Source organism: Malania oleifera, chromosome 2 (genome assembly GCF_029873635.1).
Source record: "Malania oleifera isolate guangnan ecotype guangnan chromosome 2, ASM2987363v1, whole genome shotgun sequence".
Lineage (NCBI taxonomy): Eukaryota > Viridiplantae > Streptophyta > Magnoliopsida > Santalales > Ximeniaceae > Malania > Malania oleifera.
Genome location: NC_080418.1, coordinates 111,651,447 through 111,663,368, shown reverse-complemented (window position 1 = coordinate 111,663,368; position 11,922 = coordinate 111,651,447). Strand labels below are relative to the sequence as shown.

The 11,922-nt window shown below is 37.5% G+C and overlaps 1 non-coding gene across 1 annotated transcript; it reads right to left on the bottom strand.

The window, feature by feature from the left end:
• Positions 1-11,019: 11,019 nt before the first annotated feature.
• Positions 11,020-11,126, bottom strand: LOC131149964 (small nucleolar RNA R71). The gene has a single exon (XR_009135352.1). It is a non-coding gene; the product is annotated as a small nucleolar RNA R71 (small nucleolar RNA).
• Positions 11,127-11,922: the final 796 nt, after the last annotated feature.

The window sequence follows — 11,922 nt, the reverse complement described above, 5'->3', positions numbered from 1 at the left end:
AGAATCAGGCACCCATGACAGTACAGTCTATCAGCACAATCAGTGGTGGAGATAAATATGAGCCATCATATTACCCAGACACTCTTTCGCCTCAGTATTAGCCATAACAGATCCCTCGAAGTTGTGCGCCGTTAGGATTTCAATCTAATGTAGCACCTGCTCCACCGGGGATGTCTTTTGAGGATGCCTTCCAGCAGTTCATGCAAATTCAAATCAATCAGTATAGTCAGGACATAAATGAATTGTGGGACACCGTTAATGCGATAAGCATGCAGTTAGATATCTTAAAAAAAAGGGAATTTCCGGTGGAACCTTAGCCTAGTCCTCAAGAATACCAGCTGCCACAACAACAAATACATAATGTTTCTTTTGAGACAGCGAAGGCTGCCATTTCTTCAAAAAGCAGGAAAGAAGTTTCCTAACCTGAGATACTCATCGATAGACAACCAGTTGTCCCGGCACCTAAAGTTATGGTTGAGACAGATGAAGTCAAAGAAAAACCAGAGGAAGCGGCCTAGAAGTGAAGCAGTCGGCTAATGAGGAGGCTGATACTAATAAGGAGTACCAACCTATGGTACCTTATTCTCATAGCTTAGTAGTCATGGAGTCATCACTCCCAATTGGAATAAATGTCAAGGAGTCCAATGTTGAAGCAAATCCCCGTAGTGGTAAGATGATTGGTACACCTGATAAAGAGGGTGAGTAGAATGGTGAATGTTTAACTTTCAAGGAATCAGGTAAAACTTTTAATGCTAATGCTTCTGAAGAACTAAAGGTTAATGTTCCAACAACTTTTTCTCAAAAAACAGTTCGTAAAAAAGTAAATTTCCTAGAAAATATGCTGAATAAAGATCATTTCTTGTTAAAACAAGAAAGTCAATTTGCACATGTATTGTCTGGTATTTTGAAGAGTATTAATTCATTTAAGGCTGACTTTCGTGCAGGTATGCATACTGATTCTTTACGGTGGCTCAAATTTGGAGACCCGCTAGTTCAATTTATAGACCTGCACCCACTAGACGAAATTCTTCCAGAGCTTCCACCAAACAACTGTGATGCTTTTCTTTCCACTCTTTTCATTTTGTTTTACCTTATTTTATTTAATTTTTAGGTACATTTTCTTGTAGTTCAGTTTTCTTTTCCATTACTTCTCTCCCGTGCACAGTTTTTCTATTTCCCCTATACTTTCACATTGAAGGCAATGTTCCACTTTAGTTGGGGGGGGGGGGGTGAGCATTTTCATGTGACACTATGCACATATACTTGCTGGGTTTTAAATATTAATTTGGAAAAAAAAAAAGCATTGAGGAATTACACGACTATGCCATGATTAACACTAACTTATACCCTTCACATACTTGTATATAACCTAAGAATTACACACTTGAGTCATTTATATGTAGTTTCTTTTTATATGACTTTGTAACTCTATAAAGAGTTGATTGGTAGTACACTGGTGTTAATCTGGCTATATAATCTCTTGTATTTACACGGCATCTCATGAGGCTAAATAGACACATTCACGTGATTCATTGCACTTAGGGTTCCTTGTGAGCACTGAGAGAACACTCATGGTGACTATGACACCTTGTGAGGTATCCTTGAGTTATTTATCATCCTTTTGAGTGTTAACATCAAATCAGAGTTCACGAAACTCAATTCTCTTTTCTTTTGGACGATTCTTTGCACACTAGTCTCTGTTTTTTATTTGCTAGCCTAGAGGTGACATCTAGTGGGGAGATAGAAATCTAGGTCTTGTAGCCTACTCAAGATGTGAAGGCTGAACCACCCCTAAAAATAGACTTAGTTCATGGACCACTATTCGAGCTTAATTCCCATTGGTGGTATGAAGATAATGAAAAAAGTGTAATGATTGTCCTAAGAAAAGACAAAAAATGAAGAATGAGTAGAAGAAAGAATAAGAAATAGAAATGCACATGAAATGAAATGTTGATGCCTGCTCCACAGAAATACCATAAAAAGTCAAGGACACGACACATGTTCTCCATGTATAAAGATTCTTCAACCATTTAAGTCCTCAAATGTATTCACGCCAAGTTTATGAATAAGTTGATCTAAGGTGGTCTCGGTTGGACATGGCGAGTAGGTGAGAAGATGCTAGGGTGAAGGACCCGACACCTCGTAGATAGGCTAGATCATTTTCAAACTAGTCCACTCCATATATTTAAAGTTTGTTCCTTGCAAAATGTGGGATGTTTGATCGCGACACTCCTCCTCACATATGACGAGTGAACCCATTCTTTTTTAGTGTTTTTAGGGTATACCAGTTAGGCCGAGTCAAAACAACCGTTCTGTAGGTGTCCACTAGTATCCTAAGTGTAATGAGTCACACACATCACATTCACCTCGAGATTTTGTCTGTTTATACTCAAATTTATACGACCACATTAACTTTGAATTATACCGCTAATTAACTTCATGTGAGTATATTGTTCTTAATTGCTATATAAACGATGAAACTCTCCTAACTGACGTGCTTTGGAGTTATGTGCATTGAATACGAACGAACTTGTATGAAATTCAGTTATATTCCTGTATGTGAAATGATATGATTGTATTGCATGGGCACTAATTCCATGTTTGTTGGAGTTAGTATTTGTGGATGCCGCCTTGGAATTCATGCACGTTATTTGCTAGAGACTAGCAAAACGTTAGTTGGGGGGTGTGATTACACGCTTAAACTGCGTAATTAGGTAGTTTAATTCATGCATTGGGGCCTATATTTTTAATTAAATATCTAATTACTCTCAATATTTTAACACTGTGTCCTATTCGTAATAACTGGATTTTATTGAGTAATTTATGAATTTTTGGCATTTTTTTTTTCGTAGGGAAATTATTGGAAGCTGAAACCAGCATCGTTTCGTAATTTGAGCATAAACTTTTCATCCGAACTCCGATCGAGACGATTCGAAATTCAAGAGAACGCTAAGGGGGTGCTTTACGACTTTCATGTTTCTAACTTCAAAAGATACGAGCTCTACAATTATCAAAAGTGGGCATACTCTCTGGGAAAGAAAAAGAAGAAATAAGAAAAAAATTAAAATAAATAAAAAAAGTTTTGATTTGACCCGGCCATGCAGCCGAGTCTTTGTGGGTGTACGCGGGTAGGGTCTCTCCCCCTTCCCTTATTTATTTTTCCTTTTCTTCCTCAGTCCAGACAGCTCCTCTCTCCCCTTGATCCCTTCTCCTTACTCTCCCTTTCCTTCCCTTCTCTCCCTCTTCTCTCTCGGCTCTTCTCTCCCTTTCCCTCTTTCACGCATAGCTCTCTCTCATGCTCACCTTTTTCTCTTCCCTTTCTTCCTCTGTCTTCCCTCTCCTCTCCTCTTTCCCTTACCTTCCTTCTCCCTGCAGCCCAAGCTGCCCGCTGCCATTGCCTTTGCCACTGCTGCAACTGCTACTGTGCTGAAGGAGGTAGCCACTGCTACAACTGCTACTGTGCTAAAGGAGGACGCCCACGGCTGCTCTGCTGTTGTCCCAAGCTAAAGCCCCTGCCGCTACTCCATCCTCACTACTCTACTGTGTGCTACTCCTGAAGCTATGAAGATCCTCACGGCCTACTCCTCTCCTCTCGACTGCTGCTGCCCCTGCCCGAGAGTACCACTCCTACTACTCCTTTCTTGTTGCTGCTCCGAGCTACTCCAACCGAGAAGAATTGTTGGTGCTACTCCAATCACTGCTTATGGCCAGCCACTCTCAACACTCTCTCCCTTCTTTCTCTTTTTTTTTTTTTTTTCCTTTTCTTTTCTTCATTCTCATTCTTTTTAATTATTTCTATTTATTATCTTTTTTAAAGAATTGAGTTATTGTTATTTACTTTCTTTGGCAAAGTTTTATTTTAAATTTTAATTTCTAAAGTTTGTTTAGGTGTTATTATTGTGGTAGAATTTTAATTAAAATTTCAATTTTTTTAATCTTGTTTGAAGTCTTTTAAATAAAGTTAATTTCTTTCCCTATTCTTTGTATTTATTTAGCGTTGGTTAAGTGATTATGTCTAAGTTTGTGTTGATCGCCTAATATAAAAAGAAAAAAATAATAAATATATTTTCTTTAGGATTTATATTAATTATATTCTTTAAAATTTAAATTCTGTGGAATTCGGTTTAGTTTAAGTTTTATTAAAGTCCATTTTTTTTAGTGTTATGTTTATGGTTTAGTTCCTGAAGTCTTGAATTTCTGTTTAAGTTCTTGATTGCACTAAAAGTAGTCATTATTTAAATTTGTGATTGGTTGCGTTCTTAGAATTGTGTGTTTTAATTACATGTTAAAGTTATCGCCTTTAGTTTTTATTCCGAAGTTTAAATGCATGTTTCAATTCTTCCTTAATTAGATGTAGGATTTCCTTGTTTCGTTATTGAATTTAGTGCGTGTTAGGATTAGAATTTAAATTGCATACTCATTTAATTTGTCAAAAGAAATCTCAACCAGTCTGAAAAACCTGAATCTGAACTGTGTTCAGTAACTTTTATTTTCGATTGGAAATAAGTAAAATTTGAGGTTAAACCACATTCCCTGAGGAGGCGATCTGGCCTTTGGGTTGAATATCACACGAGAGAACTCCTATACTTGGGATAGCTTCCGAACTACTCATTTTTTTCAAGTGAGTCACCTAACTTATTGAGAAGCCCAAAAAATACTCCAAACTTACACCTGTGTGCATTTCCCAGCTCAACACTCTGAAATTGCATTTTTCTTTACAATACTTCACTATTATTCTACCTAAAGCATTTTCCTCAGTCTAGAAATACTAAATACCCTATAAAACTCAAAATATCCAACTTACCCAAATTTTGGGATGGTGCCCAAGTTGACCTAACCAACGAACTACTCCAACAGATTTGAAGAGAATCTTCCCAAAAGTAGCGTGGCGGCTTCCGATCGTCGAACCAGTGAAGGATGAAGCCAGAAACTTAGAGACAAGGAGGGGGAGACGTTTTAGAGAGAGAGAGAGAGAGAGAGAGAGAGAGAGAGTTTCCTGAAAATTCTCACGCTAAAATCCCGAGTTTGGCACATTTATACGGGCGGCTTCGTCGGTGAGACACGTCACCTTGTCGACGAGCCCAAAAAGGAATTTCATCGATGAACTTCTAACCTTCGTTGACAAATTTCAAGCTCTGCTATAACCTCTCTCGATTTTTTCCCATCGACGAGACACGTGGCTTCATCAATGAAGTAAAGAAGGTGGTTCATCGACGAGGAGAACAAGTTCGTCGACGAACCCTACTTAATTTCCCTTAATTTTATCCTTCTTCCTAATTAATTAATTATAAAAATTTTTGGGTCTTTACATTATATCCCCCTTATAAAATTTCGTCCTTGAAATTTACTATCTGTATTGAACACCATCCTTTGAGGAAAATGGCTACTTATTTTATAACTTACCCTCACTTGTGGCGGAGGAATACCGTAGTTACATTAGGGTTTTGAGAGATTACATATACATAAAAGAAAATTATCTCAAAACCAAAATACTACCTATTCTATAACCTACAATAACACTTTATCCCTCTGTCTACTGCTGGTCCCCACTAAATAGATGTGGGTATTTTTGTCATACTTCTTCCTCAAGCTCCCATGAAGCTCCTTCCACCGCGTGATTCCTCCACAAGACTTTCACTAATGGAATTTTCTTATTACGTAATTCCTGTTCCTCCCTGTCTAAGATCTATACTAGTATCTCCTCATAAGCTAGTGATTCTTTGAGTTCTATCCTTACATAACTAACCACGTGGGAGGGGTCTATGACGTATTTCTTCAACATAGAAACATAAAACACGACATGTATTCTGGATAAAACTGGTGGTAAAGTTAGCCGGTAGGCAATTGACCCTACTCTTTCAAGTATCTCAGAAGGGCTAATAAACCTAGGGCTCAACTTACCCTTCCTCCCAAACCTCATAGTACCTTTCAATGGCGCTATTTTCAAAAATATATGGTCTCCTACTTCGAATTCCAATTTTCGATGGTGATTATCTACATGGCTTTTCTGCCGACTCTGAGCTACACTGATTCTTTCTCTAATAAGCTGAACTTTATCGTATGCCTGCTGCATTATTTTTAGTCCCAAAACTCGCATCTCACCAACCTTATCCCAGTATAGAGGAGAACGACATTTCCTACCATATAGTGCCTCGTAAGGTGTCAAGCCGATGTTGGTTTGATAGTTTTTATTGTATGCAAACTCTACCAGCGGCACTGGGTCTAACTACCCCCAAAATCCAACACACATACTCATAGCATATCCTTTAATATCTGAATCATCTTCTCTGACTGCCCATCCATCTGAGGATGAAATGTTATGCTGAATGACATCTGAGACCCCAGAGCCTCCAACAAACTCCTTCAAAATCATGATGTGAAATGTGGGTCCCATTCTGATACTATAGACACTGGCACACCATGTGATCATACTATTTCTTGAATATATATCTCTACCAGTCTGTTGATTACGCACTTAAATTGTGTAATTAGGTACTTTAATTCATGCATTACGAATTATATTTTTTTATTTAAATGCCTAATTATTCTCAGTATTCTAACATTGTGTTTTATTTATAATATTTGGGTTTTATTGAGTAATTTATGAAATTTTGATATTTTTTATTGCAGGGCAACTACTGGAAGCTAAAAACCGATGGTACTTTGTAATTTGTATGTAACTCTCTCATCTGACCTTTGATTCAGATGATTTAGGATGTCGTAGGAAGATACAAAAACGCTCTACAATTTTCATGTTTTTCATTTTGCGAAATACTGGCTGCATAAAGGTTGAAATCATACGTGAAGTTACCATATGCTGTTTTATGGACTATTTCGACAATTCTTCATAATTTGGGCATAACTTTCTCGTTCAAGCTATGATCAAGACGATTCAAAATTTTGGGGAAAGTTGTGAAAGAGCTCTACAACTTTTGTGTTTTGAGCTTTAAGAGTTACGGGCTGTAGGAGGGGCGAAATCGAGCTTGAAGGTGGAGGACAAATTGTGTGCCTTTGAAAAAAGAAAAGAAAAAAAAAAAAAAGTGAGATGTGACCCAACCATGCAGTCAGGTCATCTTAGCAGCATGCTAGGTGAGGAAAGAAAGAAGGGAAAACAAAAAAAAAAAAAAGAAAGAAAAAGAAAGGAAAGAAGAAAGATTTTGGAAAAGTCATATAAAGGAAGATTTTAGGGTTTCTTAATTGGGGCCATGCATCAAAATTGGAAGGGGGGTGCGCAGGGTTGATAGCTAGAGGACAAACCACACAAAAGGCAAGGAGCACATAGATTGAAGCAAGATTGGAAAATAGAGTTGGAGAAATTATTTTTTGGGAGTGCATGGACAAGAGGCCGCAGGGGGTGATCGAGAGGCAGCAAGGGGGGTCTTTATTTTAGGCTTTTGGGGGTGCTACCAAGACACACACACACGACCAGCAAAGGAGAGGTGGCGGCGCACAGAAAATTAAAATATTTTTGCAATCGAAAGGTGGCGAATAACGGCGGTGCAAGGGGTGTTCGCGGCGAGCGATGACGGTGCTGCGAGTGTTGAATTTTCCTCTACTCTCCAAATAAAAGAAAACATGGTGAAATCTTTATTGTTGGATTTAATTTTCATAATAAACTAATTTTTGTATTCTAGGAAAATGATGTAGCCCAGTTTTAAACTATGTTTGCTCATTGATGCTAATTTGAAGTAGTTTTCCTTTATGTTTGTTTGAGTTATTCTGCGCTTAATGCTTTTAATTAACTGGCCATTAATTAAATGATATTAGTCTTGTGATTTGCTACTGAAATGGGGGATTATAGGATAGAACTTGGATAATTTGGCGTAGGCAAATATAGAGATTGAAAGACTTGTATGAACCTACGGAGCATTAAAAATCGAGGGTCATATTGCATTCTTGCATTAATAATTTGCATAATCTTATGTTAAATAATAAACAAGAATAGGTTCTAATTGGCTATCGAAAGAGACTTTTGGAAAAATTGGAGATTTGCTAATAAACAGAGAATAAGAATTCAAATTGGCTAGATGAGCAAAGCATAGTGAGAAACTAGGTGAAATCGGTTTCCTAGAAGTTTTCACCATCAGTAATTTGATACGCGGCATCCAGTTTTAAATTCTCTTGAATAGTTTATTTAAAATAGTTTTATTTAAATTTCATAGTCTAAAATTATTAATTTTTCTAAATAAAATCAAGGTTAGTATTGCGACAACCCGAATAATAATAGGATTTAAATAATAGAGAGGAAAGGAAATGGAAACAAAAAACAGCAGGAGGCAGCAGACTTTGTCGACAACAATGCATTTTTGGAATAATAACCAAGGGAAATTATCAGGGCCTCATTGACGAACACAGGTATTCGTCGACGAGGGTATAAGAGGACCTCGTCGGCGAAGCCCAGTTTCGTTGGCGAGAAGAGTTCGTCAATGAAATTTCTACAGGACTCGTCGATGAGGTGACACATCTCGTCGACGAATCTGACCTTATAAATAGTAGAAATCTGGAATTAAATGTGAAAATTAAGAAATCGTCACACACACTCTCTCTCCCCCTTCGGTTTCTCTCTCCTCTCTCTTTGATTTTAGCTCCGTCGCTCGCCAGATCGATGATTTGAGGCCACCACGACGCTTCTAGAGAAGTTCTCTGCGTATTTTCCGGAGCGGATGATCGATGGAACTCCGTTGAAATTCATCCCTGAATTGAGATAAGGCTTTTTAAGCCAAATCTGGTCTTACGGTAGTTATAGGAAATGATATACACGTGAAAATACTGAAGTTTAGTACTGGGAGTTTTCATTTTTAGGGTATTGATTAGGAAACCCTACGGGTGTTAGACCAAGATTTTTAGGGGCTTTCTCAATAGCCAGGTAAGGGAATAAACTAAAACAGTTATTTTCATGCAAATTATTATTATTTATGAGAAAAGTTATTTTCGGGAAAGCATATATCATATCTGTATATTACGAAGAAAATGCACGTTGGGAAAATACTGCTACTATGTTGAAATGTATATATATGTATGAGATGCCAGAAATTATGATTTTTAGAATAGAATGTATGGTTTTATACAGCAAATGTGTGACATGAATATTATTTTACGTGGAAAAATATCATGATATAATAATGATATGAATGAAGTATGTTTTGAGAAATTATGAAAGAATACAGTACATTATGATGTTGAAAATACATGATAAATTCATTATTTTCATAATGATATACATATATGTATGATTTCGGTGCGAGGCGTATTTATGAAATGATCAACACGAGGTCGTATTTATGAAATGATCGGCACGAGGCCGTATTTATGAAACGATCGGCACGAGGCCGTATTTATGAAATGTTCGGCGCAAGGCCGTATTTATGAAATTATGAAAGATACTATATTATATATTATCAGAACCTGGATGTTAATTTAGTTTAGTTTAGGAGCATGGTACCGTAGCTTATAGATCAGATATCTATGATCAGATTGGTGCTAACCACCCCACGAGGGGGTGGGAGTTGGATAGTCGATATGGCTTTCAGTAGAGTGTGGATGTCCACCTGGCAGTCCGAACAAGGGTGTGGCAGGCCCATCGTACTTACAGACATTTTTGACTTGGCAGTGGTCGGCCAGCCATTGTCAAGTTCTGCCTTCGAGCTGCACAACCCGTCATGGGGGGTAATACATGACATCAGCTAACTATTCATCCTGGGTATGTTTTCAGTATTATTGGTTATAACAAATGTTTTATATACGATATGATTTATTAGCAAGTATGAAAGTATATGATTATTCAGTACGATATGATGAATGTTTATAGAGATATGAAATGTACTATACATATATAATTGCATTAAATGCTCATATTGTCACACAGCTGTATTTAGTTTATTTTCCCTTACTGAGAAGTATCTCACCCCCGAACATTAAATGATTTTTAGGAAACCCAGAGAGACCAGCGGGTCAAGGCCGCCATTGAGTGAATTGAGGTTCCCTACTAGAAGGGTAAGCTTTGATCTAGGATCAGGAGATTTTTGTTGTATGATCCTAAGGTTATTTTGATGTTTTGGAGGTTGTATATAAATACAGTATTTTGGTGATGTAGTAAACTCTGGTATTATGTATTCTATGGTTTTGAAAATGTGATTTATGTTTACTGATGCGTAGGTTTCCGCTGTGAATGACAAGTGTCACCGTTACCCATGATTTCGAGTTGACCATTTTATTTATCATGTTTCATTTTATATTAAGATTATGAGGTCGTTACAAGTATAATTTTGGTACTTGGTAAAATTAAGACATCAATCCATGAGAACGATACTCTACACATCATTATATTATAAAACTACGATATTGTGAACTTGCAGTTTTGCACCGATCAAATTTTTGGCGCCGTTGCCGAAGATTAAGGTTTTCTTATTTTTGCCAATATCGATATAAAGTAATCTTGGTTTTAATTTAGAGTTTTATTTTTATATTTTTATTTATTTATTTTTATTTTATTTTATTACTTTTTTTTCTGTATTTCTAGTGTGTATTTTATGTTGGATGCACAGTGCTAGAACACGTGCCATTATTCCTTTTGATCCAGAGATTGAAAGAACGCTTAGAATACTAAGGAAAAAAAGGGTACTAGCCATGGAGAACGGACAAGATAAAGCGTAGCCACGCGCCTTAAAGGATTATGTACAACCAGTTGTGAATGACAACTACTCGGGTATCAGACGCCAGCCCATTAATGCCAACATATTTGAGCTCAAACCCTCATTAATCAGCATGGTGCAGTTGGCCCAATTCATTGGATCACCACTTGATGATCCCAATATCCATCTGGCTATGTTTCTAGAGATTTGTGACACTATGAAGATCAATGGTGTTACCGAAGACACCATTAGACTGAGATTGTTCCCTTTTTCTTTGAGGGACAAAGCAAGAGGTTGGCTATAGTCTCTACAACCTGGGAGTATCACTAGTTGGCAAGACATTGCCGAAAAATTTCTGGCTAAATTCTTTCCACCTTCCAAAACAGCTCAACTCAGGAGTGAGATTGGTCAATTCAAGCAACATGATTTTGAATCACTCTATAAAGCTTGGGAAAGGTATAAGGATTTGATTCGACGCTACCCACAACATGGATTCCTAGATCGGTTGCAAATTTAGATGTTCTATAATGGGTTAAACGGGCAAACCCAAAATTTAGTTGATGCTGCGTGTAGGGGAACTTTGATGTCAAAGACACCTAAGGGTGCTACTTCTCTTTTGGAAGAAATGGCCTCTAAACTATCAATGGCCTACTGAAAGAACTATGGCTAAGAAAGTCGCTTGAATTCATGAATTGGATCTGTTTTCTGCACTTTCAGCTCAAGTTGTTTCTCTGTCTCATCAGATTTCAGCTTTGACAACCTAGAGGATACCACAAAGTGTAGAATATGTGGCAGCTACAAGTAGGACAGATCCGAGCAATGGAGCGAGTCAAGAACTGGTTCAATACATCAACAATTGGAACTACAATTATCGTGGTGATCCTTTGCCACAATATTACCATCCAGGGCTTCAAAATAATGAGAATTTGTCTTATAGAAATACAAGGAATGTGCTGCAACCTCCTCCAGGACTTGATAGTCAACAAAGTGAGAAGAAGATGTCACTTGAGGATGCCATGATATCATTTGTTAAGGAGACAAAAACAAGGTTTAAAAAGACTGATTCACGGTTGGACAACATCGAAACTCATTGCAACAATATGGGAGCCACTATAAAGAAACTTGAAATGCAAATTAGGCAACTAGCCTTGACCATAAATTCCCAATAAAGTGGAACTTTTCCTAGCAACACAGAGGTGAACCCAAAGGAACAATGCAAGGCCATCACACTTAGGAGTGGAAGAGAAAGTAAGAAGTCACCAGCAAAGGAAACCAATTCACCTAGGGCATC